Here is a 24,637-nt window from a genome sequence, read left to right as displayed (position 1 = left end):
TTTTTTAGAAATGACTTCTGGTTTTGGAGTCATCACTCAGTTTAAAATACCTCACACCCCCCCCCCCCCCCCCCCCCCCCCCCCCCCCCCCCCCTCTTCGATGATTGCCAACCCTTATATATTAAAAAATAAAAGAGTTTACAATCCATAAAAATAAAATATACTTTTTGGAATGATGTGTCTCTCAGCATTTGTTCATTAATATTTTGGATGTTCAATTTTTTTTCATATCCGAACTTGAGTTTTCACTCTCGCTTTTTTTTCGTAAACAAAAAGAAAAGGCAAATAGATCACAACAAAATGAATATTTTAGAGTTTATGTATGCAAAAAATTTAAAACTATAACAAATGTAAGTGAAGAAAATTATTTCAAGCACTAAAAAGGAATACCAAAGTTTTGTTATCCATCCACTACCACAACCCCTAATAGCTTGGTGGAATTTTATAAGAAAGAGATTTCTAATTGATCCTAACATGTTTTAAATATGGATAAGCATGTCTGAAACATGTTGAAGATGCAAATGACCTAATGATCCAAATATTTCTAGGAGCTGAAAAAATTAAATTCTCAAGTTAATGCGCATAGGGATGTTCACCAGAGTCAAACAATCCAGTTTTTGCCTATTTACCAAATGCGGACCTAACAATCATAAATCATTGTAAATCTTTTGATCGATTAATGATGTGTAATGGCAATAATTTTTGTTGGAAATGACTTATGGTTTGTGAGTCAACACTCAATTAAAAATATCTTGCCCCCCCTTTTCCCACGATTGCAAAACGTAATATATATAAAATTAATGAGTTTACAATCCTTAAAAATCACAGATACGTTTTGGAATTATCTCTCTCAGCATTTGTTCATTTTAGTTATGGATGTTTAATTTTTTTTCAAATCCAAACTTCAATTTTCACTCTCCCATTTTTCTCATAAACAAAAAGATACGGCAAATAGGTCACAACAAAAAAAAATTAGAGTTTATGTATGAAAAAAATATAAAACTATAATTAATGTACTTGTAGAAAATTATTTTACGCACTAAAAATGAACACCAAAGTTTTGTTATCCATGTTTGGGAAATTCCACTAGTACAACCCCAAATAGCTTGGTGGAATTAGAAAAAAAAAGAGATTTCTAATTGATCCTAACATGTTTTAAATATGGATAGGCACGCCTGAAACATGTTGAAGATGCAAATGACCTAATGATCAAAAAATTTCAAGGAGAAGAAAAAATTAAATTCGCAAGTTAACATGCCGTGGGATGTGTACCAGAGCCTAACAACCCAGTTTTTGCCTATTTACAAAAATTGGACCTAACAATCATAGCTCATCATAAATTTTTTAATCGATTAATGATGTGTAATGGCTATAATTTTTGTTTAAAATGACTTATGGTTTCGGAGTAAACACTCAGTTAAAAATGCCTCACCTCCCCTTTTCAGATGATTGAAAAACCTAATATATAAAAAACTAAAAGAGTTTACAATCCTTAAATATCATAGATTCTTTTTGAAATTATCTCTCTCAGTATTTTTGCATTTCCATTTTGGATGTTATTTTTTTTCAAATCCAAACTTGAATTTTCACTCTCCCATTTTTCTCGTAATAAAAAAGATAAGGCAAGTAGGTCAGAACAAAATAAAAATTTTGGAGTTTAAGAATGCAAAAAATTGAAAACTATAATAAATGTACGTGAAGAAAATTACTTCACGCACTAAAAATGAACACCAAAGTTTTGTTATCCACGTTTGGGAAATTCTACTAGTACAACCCCTAATAGCTTGGTGGAATTTTATAAGAAAGAGATTTCTAATTGATCCTACCATGTTTTACATAAGGATAGCTATGCTTGAAACATGTTGATGATGCAAATGACCTAATGACCCAAAAATTTCGAGTAGAAAAAATTAAATTCTCAAGTTAACGTGCGGTGGGAGGTTTACCAGAGCCTAACAACCCAGTTTTTGCCTATTTACAAAAAGTGGACCTAACAATCATAGATCATCGTAAATGTTTTGATCGATTATTGAAGTGTAATGGCTATAATTTTTGTTAGAAATGACTTTCTGTTTGGGAGTCAACACTTAGTTAAAAATGCCTCACACCGACTTTTTCAATGATTGCATAACCTAATATATAAAAAAAATAAAAGAGTTTACAATCCTTAAAAATCATAGAAATTTTTTGGAATTATCTCTCTCTGCATTTGTGCATTTCCAATTTCGATGTTCAATTTTTTTTCAAATCCAAACTTGAATTTTAACTCTCCCATTTTTCTCATAAACAAAAAGATAAGGAAAATAGGTCACAACCAAATAAAAATTTTTAAGTTTATGTTAGAAAAAATAGAAAACTATATAATAAATGTATGTGAAGAAAATTACTTCACGCACTAAAAATGAACAACAAAGTTTTGTTATCCATGTTTGGGAAATTCTACAAGTACAACCCCTAATAGCTTGGTGGAATTTTATAAGAAAGAGATTTATAATTGATCCTAACATGTTTTAAATATGGATAGGTATGCCTGAAACATGTTGAAGATGCAAATGACCTAATGATCCAAAAAATTTAATGGGTAGAAAAAATTAAATTCTCAAGTTAACATGCGGTGGGATGTTTACTAGAGTCAAACAATCCAGTTTTTGCCTATTTACAAAAAGTAGACCTTACAATCATAGATCATGGTAAAGGTTTTGATCGATTAATGAAGTGTAACGGCTATAATTTATGTTAGAAATGACTTATGGTTTGGGCGTCAAAACTCAGTTACAAATGCCCCCCCCCCCCCATTTTTCGATGATTAAAAAACCTAGTATATAAAAAATTAAAGAGTTTACAATCCTTAAAAATCACAGATACTTTTTGGAATTATCTCTCTCAGCATTTATGCATTTCCATTTTGTATGTTCAATATTTTTTCAAATCCATACTTGAGTTTTCCCTCTCCCATTTTTCTTGTAAACAGAATGATATGGCAAATAGATCAGAAAAAAATGAAAATTTTAGAGTTTATGTATGCCAAAAATTGAAAATTATAATAAATGTAAGTGAAGAAAATTATTTTACAAACTAAAAATAAACACCAAAGTTTTGTTATCCATGTTTGGGAAATTCCACTAGTACAACGCCTAATAACTTTGTGGAATTTTATAAGAAAGAGATTTTTAATTGATCCTATCATGTTTTAAATATGGATATGCATGCCTGAAACATCTTGAAGATGCAAATGACCTAATGATCCAAAACTTTCATGAAGTAGAAAAAATTAAATTCTCGTGTTAACGTGCGGTGAGATATTTACCAGAGCCAAAGAACCCAGTATTTGCCTATTTACAAAAAGCAAACCTAACAATCACAGATCATCGTAAATGTTTTCATCAATTAATGATGTGTAACGGCTATAATTTTTATTTGAAATGACATATGGTTTGGGAGTCAACGCTCAGTTAAAAATGCCTCCCCCCCCCCCCCCTTTTACAATTATTGCAAAACCTAATATATAAAAAACTAAAAGAGTTTACAATCCTTAAAAATCACAGATACTTTTTGGAATTATCTCTCTCAGCATTTGTGCATTTCCATTTTGCATAATCAATTTTTTTTCAAATCCAAACTTGAATTTTCACTCTCCCATTTTTCTCGAAAACAAAAAGATAAGGCAAAAAGGGCACAAAAAAATAAAAAATTGTTGAGTTTATGTATGTAAAAAATTCAAAACTATAATAAATGTAAATGAAGAAAATTATTTCACCCATTAAAAATGAAACCAAAAGTTTTGTTATCGATGCTTGGGAAATTCCATTAGTACAATCTCTAATAGCTTGGAGGAATTTTATAATAAAGAGATTTCAAGTTGATCCTAACATGTTTTAAATATGGATAAGCATGCCTAAAATATTTTGAAGACGCAAATGACTTGATGATCCAAAAAATTTTAGTAGAAAAAGTTAAATTCTATAGTTAACGTGCGGTGGGATATTTACCTGAGCCAAATAACCCAATTTTTGTCTATTTTAAAAAAGCGGACCGAACAATCATGGATTATCGTAAATGATTAGGTCGATTAATGATGTGTAACGACTATAATTTTGTTAGAAATGACTTATGGTTTCAATTTTTTTTGCAAATCCAAACTTGAGTTTTCACTCTCCATTTTTTCTCGTAAACAAAAAGATAAGGCAAATAGATCTCAACAAAATGAAAATTTTTAAGTTTATGTATGCAAAAAATTGAAAACTATAATAAATGTACGTGAAGGAAATTATTTCTCACACTAAAAATGAACCCCAAAGTTGTTTTATCCATGTTTTGGAAATTCCACTAGTACAACCCCTAATAGCTCGGTGAAATTTTATAAGAAAAAGATTTCTAATTGATCCTAACATGTTTTAAATTTGGATATGCATGCCGGAAACATGTTGAAGATGCAAATGACCTATTGATCCAAAAATTTCAAGAAGTATAAAAAATTAAATTTTCAAGTTAACTTGCGGTGGGATGTTTACCAGAGCCAAACAACAACCATAGATCAATGTAAATGTTTTGAAAGATTAATTATGTGTAACGACTGTAATATTTGTTAGAAATGACTTATGGTTTGGGAGTCAACACTTACTTAAAAAATTTCTCCCCCCCTTTTTCTGACGATTGCAAAACCTAGTATATAAAAAACTAAAAGAGTTTACAAGCCTTAAAAATCATTGATATAATTTGGAATTATCTCTCTCATGATATATGCATTTCCATTTTGGATGTGCACTTTTTTTTCAAATCCAAACGTCAGTTTTCTCTCTCCCATTTTTCTCGTAAAGAAAACGATAAGGCAAATAGATCACAACACAATGAAAATTTTAGAGTTGATGTATGCAAAAAATTGAAAACTATAATAAATGTAAGTGAAGAAAATTATTTCACGCACTAAAAATGAACACCAAAGTTTTGTTATCCATGTTGGGAAATTCCACTAGTACAACCCCTAATAACGTTGTGGAATTTTATAAGAAAAAAATTTCTAATTGATCCTAACATGTTTTAAATATGGATATGCATGCCTGAAACATGTTGAAGATGCAAATGACCTAATGATCCAAAATTTTCGAGTACAAAAACTTAAATTCTCAAGTGAACATGCGGTGGGATATTTACCAGAGCCAAACAACGCAGTTTTTGCCTATTTACAAAGAGCAGACCTAACAATTATATATCATCTTAAATGTTTTGATCGATTAATTATGTTTAACGGCTATAATTTTATTAGAAATGAATTATGGTTTGGGAGTCAACACTCAGTTAAAAATGCCTCGCCCCCCTTTTCCAATGATTGCAAAACCTAATATATAAAAAATTAAAAGAGGTTACAATCCTTAAAAATCACAGATACTTTTTTGAATTATCTCTCTCAGCATTTGTGCATTTCCATTTTTTATGTTCAATTTTTTTTCAAATCCAAACTTGAGTTTTCACTCTCCCATTTTTCTCATAAACAAAAAGATAAGTCAAAAAGATCAAAACAAAATGAAAATTTAAGAGTTTATGTATGCAAAAAAATTGAAAACTATAATGAATGTACGTGAAGAAAATTATTTCACGCACCAAAAATGAACACCAAAGTTTTATTATCCATATTTGGGAAATTCCACTAGTACAAACCCTAATAACTTGGTGGAATTTTATAAGAAAGAGATTTCTAATTGATCCTAACATGTTTTAAATATGGATAAGCATGCCTGAAATATTTTGAAGACGCAAATGACTTGATGATCCAAAAATTTCTAGTAGAAAAAATTAAATTCTCAAGTTAATGTGCGGTGGGATATTTACCAGAGCCAAACAACCCACTTTTTCATGTTTACAAATAGAGGACCTAACAATCATAGATCATCGTAAATGATTTGATCGATTAAAGAGGGGTAACGGCTATAATTCTTTTTAGAAATGAATTATGGTTTTGGAGTCAACACTTAGTTAAAAATACCTCGCCCCACACCCCCCACCCCTCCCCCCCTTTTACGATGATTGCAAAACCTTATATATAAAAAACTAAAAGAGTTTAAAATCCTTAAAAATCTTAGAGAGTTACTGGAATTATGTCCCTCAGCATTTGTGCATTTCCATTTTGGATGTTCAATTTTTTTCCAAATCCAAACTTGAGTTGTCACTCTCCCAATTTTCTCTTAAACGAAAAGATTCAGCAAATTGATAACAAGAAAATGAAAATTTTAGAGTTTATGTATGCAAAAAATTAAAACTATGATAAATATAAGTGAAGAAAATTATTTCACGCACTAAAAATGAACACCAAAGTTTTGTTATCCATGTTTGGGAAATTCCACTAGTACAACCCCTAATAGCTTGGTGGAATTTTATAATAAGAGATTTCTAATTGATCCTAACATGTTTTAAATATGGATATGCATGCCTGAAACATGCTGAAGATGCAAATGACCTAATGATCCAAAAATTTTAAGGAGTAGAAAAAATTAAATTCTCAAGTTAACGTGCGGAGGGATATTTTCCAAAGCCAAAGAACCCAGTTTTTGCCTATTTACAAAAAGAGAACCTAACCATCATAGATCATCGTAAATGTTTTGATCGATTAATGATGACTAACGGCTATAATTTTTTTTAGAAATGACTTATGTTGAATTTATGGAGAAGTGAAATACTTCATTGAGATCAATAACTTGTTGTAATTAGAGTACATGAACCTTTATTCATAATAGAGAAAGGTAGTAGAGTCCAATTACAATAAAACTACTCTTGTCCCAATTACGCCCAAACTCTAACACTTAAGGTAAGTCCTAACATAATTAGGTAACTCAATATTGATAAAAAACAAACATAACTAAAACTAAAACTCTTCTTGGTTGTGACCCTAAGATAAAGATACTTTTTGAGTCCTTCTTGATCTTCGAATCGATGTGATAAGGAAGCCAGCTCATGGTAATCATTGTGGGTTCTACTTCTTAAGGGCTTGGGCCCATCTTGTGGGCCTTCCTTGGCCATGTGGGCTTGAGCTTATCTTCTAATACTCCCCCTCAAGCTGGGGGTGAGAGAACAACATGAACTCCCACCTTGCTGCAAATGATGTATATAATATTTTTTTACTAAAATGGCATATCTTCCAATATGCCTTCATCTTCCAATACTCCCCCTCACGCTGTTGCGTCCTTCATTGAGGCCCTGCGGCATTATAAAGTGAGAGTAAAATAATTTTCATCTTTTTGATGGCGATGAAGTTCCTCCATCGTGGACTCCCGACAACAAATAATTTTCATCTTTTTGACGGGGATGAAGTTCCTCCGTCATGTACTTCCAACCACAAATAATTTTCATCTTTTTGACGGGGATGAAGTTTCTCCGTCGTGGACTCCCAACCACAAATAATTTTCATCTTTTTGACGAGGATGAAGTTCTTCCATCGTGGACTCCCAACCACAAACAATTTTGATCTTTTTGATAAGTGAAGAAAATTATTTCACACACTAAAAATAAACAACAAAGTTTTGTTATCCATGTTTGGGTAATTCCACTTGTACAACCCCTAATTGCTTGGTGGAATTTTGTAAGAAAGAGATTTCTAATTGAACCTAACATATTTTAAATATGGATATGCATGCCTAAAACATGTTGAAGATGCAAATGACCTAATGATCCAAAAATTTCAAGGACTAGAAAAAATTAAATTCTCAAGTTAACATGTGTTGGGATATTTACTAGAGCCAAACTACCCAGTTTTTGCCTATTTACATAAAGCAGTCCTAACAATCATAGATCATCGTAAATGTTTTGATCGATTAATGATGTAATGGCTATAAATTTTTTTAGAAATGACTTATTTTTTTGGAGACAACACTCAGTCAAAAATGCCTCACTCCCCCCCTTTTCTGATGATAGCAAAACCTAATATATAAAAAACTAAAAGAGTTTAAAATCCTTAAAAATCACATATTCTTTTTGGAATTATCTCTCTCAGCATTTGTGCATCTCCTTTTTGGATTTTCAATTTTTTTATCAAATCCAAACTTGAGTTTTCACTCTCCCATTTTTCTCATAAACAAAAAGATAAGGCAAATAGATCACAACAAAATACAAATTTTAGAGTTTATGTATGCAAAAAATTTTAAAGTATAGTAAATGTTAGTGAAGAAAATTATTTCACGCACTAAAAATGAACACCAAAGTTTTGTTATCCATGTTTGGGAAATTCCTCTAGTACAACCCTATGAGCTTGGTGGAAATTTATAAGAAAGAGATTTCTAATTGATCTTAACATGTTTAAAATATGGATATGCATTCCTGAAACATGTTGAAGATGCCAATGACCTAATGATCCAAAAAATTCAAGGACTAGAAAAAATTAAATTCTGAAGTTAGCGTGCGGAGGGATATTTACCAGAGTCAAACGATCCAGTTTTTGCCTACTTACAAAATTTGTACCTAACAATCATAGATCATCACCATAAATGTTGTGATCGATTAATGATGTGTAACGGCTATAATTTTTGTTAGAAATGACATATGGTTTGGGAGTCAATACTCACTTAAAAATGTCACGCCCCTCCTTTTCCGATAATTGCAAAACCTAATATATAAAAAATTAAAGAGTTTACATTCCTTAAAATTCACAGATACTTTTATGAATCATCTCTCTCAGCATTTGAGCATTACCATTTTGGATGTTCAATTTTTTTTAAATTCAAACTTGAGTTTTCACTCTCCCATTTTTCTAGTAAACAAAAAGATGAGGCAAATAGATAACAACTAAATGAAAATTTTAGAGTTTATGTATGAAAAAAATTGAAAACTATAATAAATGTAAGTGAAGAAAATTATTTCACACACTCAAAATGAACAAAAATTTTGGTATCCATGTTTAAATATTGATATTCATGATTGAAACATGTTTAAGATGCAAACGACCTAATGATCCACAAATTTCAAGGAGTAGAAAAAATTAAATTCTCAAGTAAACGTGCAGTGGGATATTTACCAGTGCCAAACAACCCAATTTTTTCCTATTTACAAAAAGCGGACATAACAATCATAGATCAACGTAAATGTTTTGATCGATTAATGATGTGTAATGGTTGTAATTTTTGTTATAAATGACTTTTGGTTTGGGAGTCAACACTCAGTTAAAAATGCCTCACCCCCCCTTTTACGGTTATTGCAAAACCTAATATATAAAAAACTAAAAGTGTTTACAATCCATAAAAATCACAGAATATTTTTGGAAATATCTCTCTCAGCAGTTGTGCATTTCCAATTTGGATAATAATTTTTTTCTCATCCAAACTTGTGTTTTCACTCTCCCATTTTCCTCATAAACAAAAAGATAAGGCAACTAGATCGCAAAAAAAATGAAAATTTTAGAGTTTATGTATGCAAAAAATTGAAAATTATAATAACTTTAACAGAAGAAAATTATTTCACGTACTAAAAACGAACACCAAAGTTTCGTTATCCATGTTTGAGAAATTCCACTAGTACAACCCCTAAGAGCTTGGTGGTATTTTATAAGAAAGAGTTTTCTAATTGATCCTAACATGTTTTAAATATGGATATGCATTCTTGAAACATGTTGAAGATGGAAATGACCCAATGATCCAAAAATTCCAGGGAGTAGAAAAAATTGAATTCACAACTTAACGTGCATTGGGATATTTACCAGAGTCAAACAATCTAGTTTTTGCCTATTTACAAAAGGTGGACCTAATAATCATGGATCATCGTAAATTTTTTGATCGATTTAAGATGTGTAATGGCTATAATTTTTGTTAGACATAACTTATGGTTTGGGAGTCAATACTCAGTTAAAAACGCAATACCCCCCCCCCCCCTTCTTTTTCGATGACTGAAAAACCTAATATATAAAAAATTAAAGAGTTCACAATCCTCAAAAATCACTTATACATTTTCAAATTATCTCTCTCAGTATTTGTGCATTACCATTTTGGATTTTCAATTTTTTTTCTAATCCAAACTTGTGTTTTCACTCTCCCATTTTTCTCATAAACAAAAAGAAAAGGTGAATAGATCAAAACAAAATGAAAATTTTAGAGTTTATGTATGCAAAAAATTTAAAACTAAAATAAATTTAAAAGAAGAAAATTGTTTTAAGAACTTAAAATGAACACCAAAGTTTTGTTATCTATGTTTGGGAAATTCCACTAGTACAACCCCTAATAGCTTAGTGGAATTTTATAAAAAAGAGGTTACTAATTGATCCTAACTTGTTTTAAATATGGATATGCATGCCTAAAACATGTTGAAGATGAAAAAAACCTAATCATCAAAAAAATTCAAGGAGTAGAAAAAATTTAACTCTTAAATTAACGTGCGGTGGGATATTTACCAGAGCCAAACTACCCAGTTTTTGCCTATTTACATAAAGCAGTCCTAACAACCATAGATCATTACAAATGTTTAGATCGATTAATGATGTGTAACGGCTATAATTTTTGTTAGAAATGACTTATTTTTTGGGAGACAACACTCAGTCAAAAAAGCATAGCAACCCCCCCCTCCCCTTTTCTGATAATTGCAAAACCTAATATATAAAAAAATAAAAGAGTTTACAAACCTTTAATATCACAGATACTTTTATGAATTATGTCTCTCAGCATTTGTTCATTACCATTTTGGATGTTCAATATTTTTTCAAATCCAAACTTGAGTTTTCACTCTCCAATTTTTCTGGTAAACAAAAAGATAAGGCAAATAGATCACTAAAAAATGCAAATTTTAGAGTTTATGTATGCAAAACATGGAAAAATATAATAAATATAAGTGAGGAAAATTATTTCACACACTAAAACTGAACACCAAAGTTTTGTTATCCTTGTTTGGGAAATTCCACTAGTACAAGCCCCAAGAGCTTGGTGGAATTTTGTAAGAAAGAGATTTTTAATTAATCCTAACATGTTTTCAATATGGATATGCATGCATGTAACATGTTGAAGATGCAAATGATCCAATGATCAGAAAATTTCAAAGAGTAGAAAATATTAAATTTTCAAGTTAACATGAGGTGGGTTAATTACTTGAGCCAAACAACACAGTTTTTGCCTATTTACAAAAAGCGGACCTAACAATCGTAGATCATCGTAAATGTTTGGATCAATTAATGATGTGTAACGGCTATAATTTTTGTTAGAAATGAATTATTGTTTGGGAGTCAACACTCAGTTAAAAACCCCCCGCGTCCCCCTTTTCCCGACCATTGCAAAACCTATTATATAAAAAACTAAAAGAGTTTACAATCCTTAAAAATCACAGATACTTTTTGGAATTAATTCTCTCAGCATTTGAGCATTTCCATTTTGGATGTTCAATTTTTTTTCAAATTCAAACTTGAATTTTAACTCTCCCATTTTTCTCGTAAACAAAAAGATAAGGCAAATAGATCACAACAAAATGAAAATTTTAGAGTTTATCTTTGCAAAAAATTGAAAAATATATTAAATGTATGTGAAGAAAATTACTTCACGCACTATAAATGAACACCAAAGTTTTGTTATACATGTTTGGGAAATTCCACCAGTACAACCCTTAATAGCTTGGTGGAATTTTATAAGAAAGAGATTTCTAATTGATCCTAACATGTTTTAACTATGGCTATGCATGCTTGAAACCTATTGAAGATGCAAATGACCTAATTATCCAAAATTTTCAAGGTGTAGAAAAAATTAAATTCTCAAGTTAAAGTGTTGTCGGATGTTTACCAGAGCCATACAAACCCCCGTTTTCCCCTTTTTACAAAAAGCGGACTTAACAATCATAGATCATCGTAAATGTTTTGATCGATTAATTATGTGAAATGGCTATAATTTTTGTTAGAAATGACTTATGGTTTGGGAGTCAACACTAAGTTAAAAAAACCTCCTCCCCTCCCACCCCCCCCCCCCCCCCCCCCCCCCCCCCCCCCCCTTCCTTTCTGATGATTGCAAGACCTAATGTATAGAAAAAAAATAGTTTACAATTCTTAAAAATCATAGATTCTTTTTGGAATTATCTCTCTCAGCATTTGTGCATTTCTATTTTGGCTGATCAATTTTTTTTCTAATCAAAACTTGAGTCTTCACTCTCCCATTTATCTCGTGAACAAAAAGATAAGGCAAATAGATCACAACAAAATGAAAATTTTAGAGTTTATATATGCAAAAAAATTTAAACTATAATTAATGTAAGTGAAGAAAATTATTTAACTCAACAAAAATAAACACCAAAGTTTTGTTATCAATGTTTGGGATATTCCACTAGTACAACCCCTAAGAGCTTGTGGAATTTTATAAGAAAGAGATTTCTAATTGATCCTAACATGTTTTAAATAGGGATATGCATTCATGAAACATGTTTAAGATACAAATGACCTAATGATCCAAAATTTTTGAGTAGAATAAATTAAATTCTCAAGTTAGCATGCGGTGGGATATTTACCATAGTCAAACAATACAGTTTTTGCCTATTTACAAAAATCGGACCTTATAATAATAGATCATCGTAAATTTTTTGATCGATTAATGATGTTTAACAGCTATAATTTTTTTTCAGAAATGACAATTGTTTGGCAGTCAATACTCAGTTAAAAATGCCACCTCTCTCAACATTTGTGCATTACCATTTTGGATGTTCAATTTTTTTTCAAATCCAAACTTGAGTTTTCACTATCCCGTTTTTCTTGTAAACTAAATGATAAGACAAATAGATCACAAGAAAAAGAATTTTTAGAATTTATGCTTGAAAAAAGTTTAAAACTATAATAAATGTAAGTGAAGAAAATTATTTCAAGCACTAAAAATGAACATCAAAGTTTTTCCTTTCATGTTTGGAAAATTCCACTAGTACAACCCCTAATAGCTTGGTGGAATTTTATATGAAAGAGATTTCTAATTGATCCTAACATGTTTTAAATATAGATATGCATGCCTGAAATATGTTGACGATGCAAATGATCTAATAATCCAAAATTTTCATGGAGAAGAAAAAATTAAATTCTCAAGTTAATGTGCAATGGGATATTTACCAGAGCGAAACAACCCACTTTTTTTTCTATTTTACAAAAAACGGACCTAACAATCATAGATCATCATAAATTTTTTGATCGATTAATGTTGTGTAAGGGCGTTAGAAATGACTTCTGGTTTGGGAGTCGACTCAGTTAAAGATGCCAAACAACCGCCACCCCCCCCCCCCCCCCCCCCCCCTTCTCCCTCTCTCCTTTTCACTGATTGCAAACCCTAATTTATATAAAAAAAATTGTTTACAATCCTTAAAAATCAAAGGTACTTTTTGGAATTATCTCTCTCAGCATTTGTGCATTTCCATTTTGGATGTTCAATTTTTTTTCAAATCCAAACTTGAGTTTTCACTCTACCATTTTTCTCATAAACAAAAAGATAAGGCAAATAGATAACAACCAAATAATATTTTTAGAGTTTATGTATGCAAAAAACTTGAAAACTATAATAAATGTAAATGAAGAAAATAATTTCGCGTACTAAAAATGAACACCAACGTTTTGTTATCCATGTTTGGGAAATTACACTAGTTCAACAACTAATAGCTTGGTGGTATTTTATAAGAAAGAGATTTCTAATTGATCCTAACATGTTTTAAATAAGGATATGCATGCCTGAAACATGTTGAAGATGGAAATGACCTAATCATCCAAAAATTTCATGGAGTAGAAAAAATTAACGTGCGGTGGATTATTTACCAGAGCCAACCAACCCACTTTTTGCCTATTATACAAAAAGTGGACCTAACAATCATAGATCATCATAAATGTTTTGATCAATTAATGATGTGTAATGGCTATAATTTTTGTTAGAAATGACTTATGGTTTGGGAGTCAACACTTAGTTAAAATTGCCTTGTCCCCCCTTTTCCGATGATTGCAAAACCTAATATATTAAAAACTAAAAGAGTTTACAATCGTTAAAAATCACATATACTTTTTTGAATGATCTCTCTCAGCATTTGAGCATTTCCTTTTTGGATGTTAATTTTTTTTTCAAATCCAAACATGAGTTTTCACTCAGCCTTTTTTTCTTGTAAACAAAAAGATAAGGCAAATAGATCACAAAAAATGAAAATTTAAGAGTTTATGGATGAAAAAAATTGAAAACTATAATAAATGTAAGTGAATAAATTTATTTCACGCACTAAAAATGAACACCAAAGTTTTTTTATCCATGTTTGGGAAATTCCACTAGTTCAACCTGTAATTACTTGGTGGAATTTTATAAGAAAGATATTTCTAATTGATCCTAAGATGTTTTAAATATGGTGAAGCATGCCGGAAACATGTTGAAGAAGCAAATGACCTAATGGTATAAAAATTTCGAGTAAAAAAAAGTAAATTCTCAAGTTAACGTGCAGTGGGATATTTACTAGAGCCAAACAACCCATTTTTTGCCTATTTTACAAATAGCGGACCTAACAATCATAGATCATCGTAAATGTTTTGATCGATTAAAGATGTGTAACAGTTATAATTTTTTTTTTGAAATTACTTATGGTTTGGGAGTCAACACTCATTTAAAAATGTTTGACCTCCACTTTTCTGATGATTGCAAAACATAATATATAAAAAAAGGAAAAAGTTTACAATCCTTAAAAATGACAGATACTTTTTTGAATTATCTCTCTCAACATTAGTGCATTTCCATTTTTTATGTTCAATTTTTTTTCAAAACCAAACTTGAATTTTCACTCTCCCATTTTTCTCATAAATAAAAAGATCAGGCAAATAGATCACATCAAAATGAAAATTTTGGAGTTTATGTATGCAAGAAATTGAAAACTAAAACAAATGTAAGTGAATAAATTTATTTTCTGCACTAAAAATTAACAAGTAAGTTTTTTTATCCATGTTTGTGAAACTCCACTAGTACAACCCCTAATAGCTTGGTGGAATTTTATAAGAAAGAGATTTCTAATTGATCCTAACATGTTTTAACTATGGATATGTACGCCTGAAACATGTTGAAGATGCAAATGACCTAATGATCCAAAAATTTTGAGTAGAAAAAAATAAGTTCGCAAGTTAACATGTAGTGGGATATTACCAGAGCCAAACAACTTTTTGCCTATTTTAAAAAAAGCAGACCTAACAATCATAGATCATCGTAAATGTTTTGATATATTAATGATGTGTAATGGTTATAATTTTAGTTAGAAATTAATTATGGTTTGGGAGTCAACACTCATTTAAAAATGCCTCGCCCCCTCTTTTCTGATGATTGCAAAACCTAATATAGAAAAAACTAAAATAGTTTACAGTCCTTAAAAGCCACATATACTTTTTGGAATGATCTATGTCAGCATTTGTGCATTTCCATTTTGGATGTTCAATTTTTTTTTTAAATCCAAACTTTAGTTTTCACTCTCCCATTTTTCTCCTAAACAAAAAGATAAGGCAAATAGATCACAACAAAATGAAAATTTTAGAATTTAAGTTTGTAAAAAAATTAAAAATATAATAAATGTAAGTGAAGAAAATTATTTCACGCACAAAAAATGAACACTAAAGTTTCGTTATCCATGGTTGGGAAGTTTCACTAGCAGAAGCCCTAAGTGATTGGTGAAATTTTATAAGAAAGAGTCTTTTAATTGATCCTTACATGTTTTAAATTTCGATATGCATGCCTGAAACATGTTGAAGATGCAAGTGACACAATGATCCAAACTTTTCAAGGAGTAAAAATATTTAAATTCTCAAGCGTGTGGTGGAATAATTATCAGTGCCAAACAATCTAGTTTTTGTCAATTTACAAAAAGCGGACCGAACAATCATAGATCATCGTAAATGATTTGATCGATTAATGATGAGTAATGGCTACAATTGTTTTTAGAAATGACATATGGTTTGGAGTCAACATTCAGTTAAAAATGCCTCACCCCCCATTTTTTTATGATTGCAAAACCTAATATATAAAAAACTAAAAGAGTTTACAATCCACAAAAATCACAAATTCTTTTTGGAATTAACTCTCTCAGCATTTGTGCATTTCTTTTTTGGATGTTCAAGTTGTTTTCAAATCCAAACTTGAGCCCATTTCTCTCATAAACAAAAAGGAAAGGCAAATAAATCACAACAAAATAAAAATTTTAGAGTTTATGTATGCGAAACACTGAAAACTATAATAAATATAAGTGAAGAAAATTATTTCACGCACTAAAAATGAACACCAATGTTTTGTTATCCACGTTGACGAAATTCTCGTAGTAAAACCCCAAATTGCTTGGTGGAATTTTATTAGTAGAAAAAATTAAATTCTCTTGTTAATGTGCGGTGGGATATTTACCAGAGCGAAACAACCCACTTTTTGCCTATTTTACAAATGGCGGACCAAACAATCATAGATCATCGTAAATGTTTTGATCAATTAAAATGTGTGACGGCTATAATTTTTGTTTGAAATGACTTATGGTTTGGGAGTCAACACTCAATTAAATTTCCCTTGCCCACCCTTTTTCGATGATTGCAAAACCTAATATATAAAAAACTAAAAATTTTACAGTCTTTAAAAATCACAGATACTTTTTGGAATTATCTCTCTCAGCATTTGTGCATTTCCATTTTAGATGTTCAATTTTTTTTCAAATCCAAACTTGGGTTTTCACAGTCCCATTTTTCTCGTAAACAAAAATATAAGGCAAATAGATCCCAACAAAATAAAAATTTTAGAGCTTATGTATGCCAAAAAATGAAAACTAAAATAAATGTAAGTGAAGAAAATTATTTCACGCACTAGAAATGAACACCAATGTTTTGTTATCCATGTTTGGGAAATTCTAGTAGTACAACCCCTAATTGCTTGGTGGAATTTTATAAGAAAGAGATTTCTAATTGATCCTAAGATGTTTTAAATATGGTTATGCATGCCTGAAACATGTTGAAGATGCAAATGACCTAATGATCCAAAAATTTCAAGGAGTAGAAAAAATTAATTTCTCAAGTTAACGTGCGGTGGGATATTTACCTGGGCCAAACAACCCACATTTTGCCTAATTTAAAAAAAGTCGACCTAACAAATATAGATCATTGTAAATGTTTTGATTGATTAATGATGTGTAACGGCGTTAGAAATGACTGACGGTTTGGGAGTCAACTCTCAGTTTAAAATGCCTCACCCCCCCTTTTCCAATGATTGCAAAACATAATATATAAGAAACTATAAGAGTTTACAATCCTTAAAAATCATAGATACTTTTTCAAATTATGTCTCTTAGCATTTGTGAATTTCCATTTTGGTTGTTCAACTTTTTTTCGAATCCAAACTTGAGTTTTCACTCTCCCATTTTTCTTGTAAACAAAAAGATTAGGCAAATAGATAACAACCGATTGAAAATTTAGATTTTATTTATGCAAAAAACTTGAAAACTATAATAAATGTAAGTGAAGAAAATTATTTCATGCACTAACAATTAACTCCAATGTTTTTTTATCCATGTTTGGGAAATTACACTAGTTCCACCACTAATAGCTTGGTGGTATTTTATAAGAAAGAGATTTGTAATTGATCCTAACATGTTTTAAATATGGCTATGCATGCCTGAAATATTTTGAAGATGCAAATGACCTAATGATCCAAAAATTTCAAGGAGTTGAAAAAAATTAATTCTCAAGTTAACGTGCGGTGGATTATTTACTAGAGCCGACCAACCCACTTTTTGCCTATTTTACAAAAAGCAGACCAAATAATCATAGATCATCGTAAGTGCTTAAATCGATTAATTATGCATAACGGCAATAATTTTTGTTAGAAATGACTTATGGTTTGGGAGTCAACACTTAATTAAATTTCCCTTGCCCACCCTTTTTCCGATGATTGCAAAACCTAATATATAAGAAACTAAATGAGTTTACAATCCTTAAAAATCACAAATACTTTTTCGAATGATCTCACTCAGCATTTGTGCATTTCCATTTTGGATGTTCAATTTTTTTTTTCAAATCCAAACTTGATTTTTCACTCTCCCATTTTTTCTCGTAAACAAAAGGATAAGGCAAACAGATCAATAAAAAAAAAAATTTTGAGTTTATGTATGGAAAAAGTTGAAAACCATAATAAATTTCAGTGAGGAAAATTATTTCACGCACTAAATATGAACACTAAAGATTTTTTATCCACATTTGGGAAATTCCACTAGTACAACCCCTAATAGCTTGGTGGAATTTTATATGAAAGAGATTTGTATTTGATCCTAACATGTTTTAAATATGGATATGCATGCCTGGAACTTGTTGAAGATGCAAATGCCCTAATCATCCAATAATTTCAAGGAGTAGAAAAAATTTAATTCTCAAGTTAACGTGCGGTGGATTATTCACCAGAGCCAACCAACCCACTTTTTGCCTATTATACAAAAAGCGGACCTAACAATCATAGATCATCATAAAGTTTTTGATCGATTAATGATGTGTAATGGCTATAATTTTTGTCAGAAATGACTTATGGTTTGGGAGTCGACACTTAGTTAAAATTGCCTTGCCCCCCCTTTTCTGATGATTGCAAAACCTAATATAATAAAAACTAAAAGATTTTACAATCGTTAAAAATCACATATACTTTTTTGAATGATCTCTCTCAGCATTTGTGCATTTCGTTTTTGGATGTTAATTTTTTTTTCAAATCCAAACATGAGTTTTCATTCAACTATTTTTTTTGGTAAACAAAAAGATAAGGAAAATAGTTCACAACAAAATGAAAATTTAAGAGTTTGTGGATGAAAAAAAATTGAAAACTATAATAAATGTAAGTGAAGAAAAATATTTCACGCACTAAATGTGAACACCAAAGTTTTGTTATCCATGTTTGGGAAATTCCACTAGTACAACCTCTAATTACGTGGTGGAATTTTATAAGAAAGAGATTTCTAATCTATCCTATAATGTTTTAAATATGGATATGCATGCCGGAAACATTTTGAAGAAGCAAATCACCTACTTGTATAAAAATTTCAAGGAGTAAAAAAAAGTTAATTGTCAAGTTAACGTGCGGTGGGATATTTACACGATCCAAATAACCCACTCTTTGCCTATTTTACAAAAAGCGGATCTAACAATCATAGATCATTGTAAATGTTTTGATCGATTAATGAAGTGTAACGGCTATAATTTTTGGTAAAAACGACTTATGGTTTGGGAGTCAACACTCAGTTAAAATTGCCTTCCCCCCCTTTTCTGGTGATTGCGAAACCTAATATATAAAAAACAACAAAGAATTTACAATCCTTAAAAACCACATATACTATTTTGGAATGATCTCTCTCAGCATTTGTGCATTTCCATTTTGGATGTTCAATTTTTTTTCAAATCCAAACATGTGTTTTCACTCTCCCATTTTTTCTCGTAAACAAAAAGATAAAGCAAATAGATCACAAAAAAAAGAAAATTTTAGAGTTTATGTAAGCCAAAAATTGAAAAATATAATAAATTTCAGTGATGAAAACTAATATCACCCCCAAAAAATGAACCCCAAAGTTTTTTATCCATCTTTGGGAAATTCCACCTGTACCCCCTAATAGCATGGTGGAATTTTATAAGAAAGAGATTTGTAATTGATGCTAACATGTTTTAAATATGGATATGCATGCCTGAAATATTTTGAAGATGCAAATGACCTAATGATCCAAAAATATAGAGTGAGTAGAAAAATTAAATTCTCAAGTTAACGTGCGGTGGGATATTTACCAGAGCCAAACAACCCACTTTTTTCCTATTTTACAAAAAGCGGACCTAACAATCTTAAATCATCGTTAATGTTTTGATCAATTAATGATGTGTAATGGCTATAATTTTTGTTAGATATGACTTACGGTTTAGGAGTCAACACAGTTAAAAATGCCTCACCCCCTTTTCCAATGATTGGAAAACCTAATATATAAAAACCTAAAAGAGTTTACAATTCTTAAAAATCACAGATAATTTTTGGAATTATCTCTCTTAGCATTTGTGCATTTTTATTTTGGATGTTCAATTTTTTTCAAATCGAAACTTGAGTTTTCGCTCTCCCATTTTTCTCGTAAACAAAAGGATCAGGAAAATAGATCACAACAAAATGAAAAATTTTAAGTTTATTTATGGAAAAAATTGAAAACTATAATAAATATAAGTAAAGAAATTTATTTCACGCACTAAAAAAGAACACTAAATTTTTGTTTTCCATGTTTGGGAAATTCCACTAGTACAACGCCGAATAGCGTGGTGGAATTTTAAAACAAAGAGATTTCAAATTGATCCTAACATGTTTTAAATATGGATATACCCTGAAACATGTTGAAGATGCAAATGACCTAATGATCTAAAATTTTCAAGGTGTAGAAAAAATTAAATTCTCAAGTTAACGTGCGGTGGGATATTTACCAGATCCAAACTACCCACTTTTTGCCTCTTTTTCAAAAAGTTGACATAACAATCATAGATCATTGCGAATATTTTGATCGATTAATGAAGTGTAACGGCTATAATTTTTGTTAGAAATGACTTATGGTTTAGGAGTCAACACTTCATAAAAAATGCCTCACCACCACCCCCTCCCCCCTCTTTTCCAATGATTGCAAGACCTAATATAAAAAGAACTAAAAGAGTTTAAAATCCTTAAAAATTACAGATACTTTTCAAAATGACATCTCTCAGTATTTGTGCATTTCTATTTTGGATGTGCAACTTTTTTTCAAATCCAAACTTGAGTTTTCACTCTTCCATTCTTCTGGTAAATAAAAGATAAGGCAAATAGACTACCACAAAATGAAAATTTTAGAGTTTATGTACGCAAAAAATATAAAACAATAATTAATGTAAATGAAGAAAATTATTTCACGCACTAAAAATGAACACAAAGTTTTGTTATCCTTGTTTGAGAAATTCTGCTAGTACAACCCAAAATAGCTTGGTGGAATTTTATAAGAAAGAGATTTCTAATTGATCCCAACATGTTTTAAATATAGATATGCATGCCTGAAACATGTTGAAGATGTAAATGGCCTAATGATCCAAAAATTTTGAGTAGAAAAAATTAAATTCTCAAGTTAACTTGCGATGGGATATTTACCAGAGCCAAACAACCCACTTTTTGCCTATTTTACTAAAAGTCATCCTAACAATCATAGATCATCATAAATGTTTTGATTGATTAATGAGGTGTAATGGCGTTGGAAATGACTTATGGTTTGGGAGTCAACACTCAGCTTAAAATGCCTCTTTTCCGAAGATTACAAAACCAAATATATAAGAAATTAAAAGAGTTTACAATCCTTAAAAATTATAGATACTTTTTGGAATTAGGTCTCTCAGTATTTGTGCAATTCCGTTTTGGTTGTTCAATTTTTTTTCAAATCCAAACTTGAGTTTTCACTCTTCCATTTTTCTCGTAAAAAAAAATATAAGCCAAATAGATCACAACAAAACGAAAATTTTAGAGTTTATGTATGCAAAAAATTGAAAAACTATAATAAATGTAAGTGAAGAAAATTATTTCGCGCACTTAAAATGAACACCAAAGTTTTGTTATCCATGTTTTGGAAATTCCACTAGTACAACCCCAAATAGCTTGGAGGAATTTTGCAAGAAAATGATTTCTAATTGATCCTAACATGTTTTAAAATGGAATTGCATGCCTGAAACATGTTGAAGATGCAAATGACCTAATGATCCAAAAATTTTAAGGCGTAAAAAAATAATATTTTCAAGTTAACGTGCGGTGGAATATTTACCAGAGCCATACAACCCACTTTTTGCCTATTTTACAAAAAGAGTACCTAGCAATCATAGATCATCGTAAATGTTTTGGTAGATTACAGATGTGTAATGGCTATATTTTTGTTAGAAATGACTTATGGTTTTGGAGTCAACACTCAGTTAAAAATGCCTCACTCCCTTTTCCGATGATTGCAAAACCTAATATATAAAAAACAAAAATAATTTAAAATCCATAAAAATCACATATACTTTTTGGAATGATCTCCGTCAGCATTTGTGCACTTCCATTTTGAATGTTCAATTTTTTTTAAATGCAAACTTGTGTTTTCAGTCTCCCATTTTTCTCGTAAACAAAAAGATAAGGCAAATAGATCGCAACAAAATGAAAATTTTAGAGTTTATGTATGCCAAAAAATTGAAAACTATAATAAAAGTAAGTGAAGAAAAATATTTCACGCACTAAAAATGAACACTAAAGTTTTGTTATACATGTTTGGGAGATTCCAATAGTACATATATAGATATGCAACACTGAAACATTGTGAAGACAAAAATGACCTAATGATCGAAAACTCTCAAGCAGTAGAGAAAATTAAATTCTCAAGTTAACGTGCGGTGGGATATTTACCAGAGCCAAACCGCTCATTTATGCCTATTTTACAAAATGTGAACCTAACAATCATAGATCATCGTAAATGTTTTGATTGATTAATGATGGGTAACGGCTATAATTTTTGTTAGAAATGACTTATGGTAATGGAGTCAAACTCAGTTAAAAATACCTCGCCCCCTATTATGATGATTGCCAAAATTAATATATAAAAAACTATTAGAATTTACAATCCTTAAAAATGACAAATACTTTTTGGAATTATCACTCTAAACATTTGTGCATTTCCATTTTGGATGTATAATTTTTTTTCAAATCCAAACTTGAGTTTTCACTCTCCCATTTTTCTCGTAAACAAAAAGAAAGGCAAATAGATCACAACAAAATGAAAATTTTAAAGTTTATGTATGCAAAAAATTTAAAACTATAATAAATGTAAGTGAAGAAAGTTATTTCACGCACTAAAAATGAACACCAAAGTTTTGTTATCCAAGTTTGGAAAATTCCAATAGTTCAACCCCAAATAGCTAGGTGGAATTTTAAATGAAAGAGATTTCTAATTGATCCTAATATGTTTTAAATATGGATATGCATGCCTGAAACATGTTGAAGATGCAAATGACCTAATGATCCAAAAATTTCAAGGAGTAGAAAAAATTAATTTCTCAAGTTAACGTGCGGTGGGATATTTACCTGGGCCAAACAACCCACATTTTGCCTATTTTACAAAAAGCCGACCTAAAAATATAGATCATTGTAAATGGTTTGATCGATTAATGATGTGTAACAGTTTTAGAAATGACTGATGGTTAGGGAGTCAACTCTCAATTTAAAATGCCTCATCCCCCCCTTTTCCTATGATTGCAAAATCTAATATATAAGAAACTAAAAGAGTTTAAAATCCTTAAAAATCATAGATACTTTTTGGAATTATGACTCTCAGCATTTGTGCCTTTGGTTGTTCAATTTTTTTTTTCAAATCCAAACTTCGGTTTTCACTCGCCCATTTTTCTCGTAAAGAAAAAGATAAGGCAAATAGATCACAACAAAATGAAAATTATAGTTTATGTATGCAAAACGTTGGAAACTATAATAAATCTAAGTGAAGAAAATTATTTCACGTACTAAAAATGAACACCAACATTTTGTTATCCATATTTGAGAAATTACACTAGTACAACCCCTAATAGCTTGGTGGTATTTCAGAAGAAAAAGATTTCTACTTATTCCTAAATTTTTTTAAATATGCAAATGCATGCCAGAAACATGTTGAAGATGTAAATGACCTAATGATCAAAAAATTTCAAGGAGAAGAAAAAATTAAATTCTCAAGTTAACGTGCGATGGGATATTTATCAGAGCCAAACAACCAACTTTTTGCCTATTTTGCAAAAAGCGGACCAATCAATTATAGATCATCGTTAATTTTTTGATCGATTAATGATGGGTAAAGGTTTTAATTTTTGTTAGATATGACTTATGGTTTGGGAGTCAACATTCTCCCATTTTTCTTGTAAAAAAAAGATAACGCAAATAGATCACAACAAAATGAAAATTTTAGAGTTTATCTAAGCAAAAAATTAAAAACTATAATAAATATAAGTGAAGAAAGTTCTTTCACGCACTAAAAATGAACACTAATGTTTTGTTATCCATGTTTGGGAAATTCCACTAGTACAACCCCTAATAGCTTGGTGGAATTTTATAAGAAATAGATTTCTAATTGATCCTAACATGTTTTAAATATGGATATGCATGCCTGAAACATGTTGAAGATGCAAATGACTAATGATCCAAAATTTTTGAGGAGTAGAAAAAATCAAATTCTCAAGTTAATAGGTGGTGGGATATTTACTAGATCCAAACAACCAACTTTTTGCCTATTTTTCAAAAAGTGGACTGAACAATCATAGATCATTGTAACGGCTAAATTTTTTGTTAGAAACGACTTATAGTTTGGGAGTCAACACTGTTAAAAATGCCTCCCCCCCCCCCCCCCCCCCCCCCCCCCCCTTCCAATGATTGCAAAAATAATATATAAAAAACTAAAAGAGTTTACAATCCTTAAAAATAACAGATACCTTTCAGAATGATCTCTCTCTGCATTTTTTGCATTTTTGCATTTCCACTGAATTTTCTTGCTACCATTTTTCCGTTAAACAAAAAGATAAGGAAAATAGATCACAACAAAAATAAAAAACTATAATAAATGTAAGTGAAGAAAATTATTTCATGCACTAAAAATGAACACCAAAGTTTTGTTATCCATGTTTGGGAAATTCCACTAGTACAACCTATAATAGCATGGT

The sequence above is a fragment of the Aristolochia californica genome, unplaced genomic scaffold, assembly GCF_029961685.1.
Source record: "Aristolochia californica isolate CCGP_79_NKW_82.1479 unplaced genomic scaffold, dmAriCali1.0.hap1 SCAF_6, whole genome shotgun sequence".
Taxonomy (NCBI): Eukaryota; Viridiplantae; Streptophyta; class Magnoliopsida; order Piperales; family Aristolochiaceae; genus Aristolochia; species Aristolochia californica.
Note: the sequence above shows the minus strand (reverse complement) of the source record.